Here is a 585-nt window from a genome sequence, read left to right on the forward strand (position 1 = left end):
GACAAAATAAATGGAAAATTAGAAATGATTCTAAATCTACAGATAGAAATCCAGAAGATTAATACTAAATTGTCAGAAATAGATAACACATTGAATGGGAAAAGGAGTGGAATTTATGCAAAGGAAGACAGAATTAATGAGACTTAAGACAAATACATGAATAATTCTTTGAAAGGGATCAATCAGAAAAAATATCACAAAAAAGAAGAAAGCCTAAGGTTCATGTGAGCTACCATCAAAAGGAATAACCTATGTTCCATTGGAATTCCAGAACAAGAGAGAAAAATAAAACCACTGAAAAATTTCCCAAGATTTGCTGGAGAATAACTTCCCTGATATGATGAAAGATGAGACTATATCCATTCAAGAAGTCCAATGAACCCCAACAGGATAGACCCCAAAAGAAAATCATCAAGACATATCATCATCAAACTCATGAAAACCAAAGACAAAGACAGAAGCCTGAAAGCAACATAGGAAAAACAAAAAGTTAGTTACAAAGGCAGCCAGTAAGAATAAGCTCTGATTTCTCAGCAGAAACCATGCAAGTGAGAAGGCAATGGGATGGTATATATAAAACCCTGA

This window comes from Orycteropus afer, unplaced genomic scaffold, assembly GCF_000298275.1.
Source record: "Orycteropus afer afer isolate SDZICR_OR568_19922 unplaced genomic scaffold, OryAfe1.0 scaffold00937, whole genome shotgun sequence".
NCBI lineage: Eukaryota > Metazoa > Chordata > Mammalia > Tubulidentata > Orycteropodidae > Orycteropus > Orycteropus afer.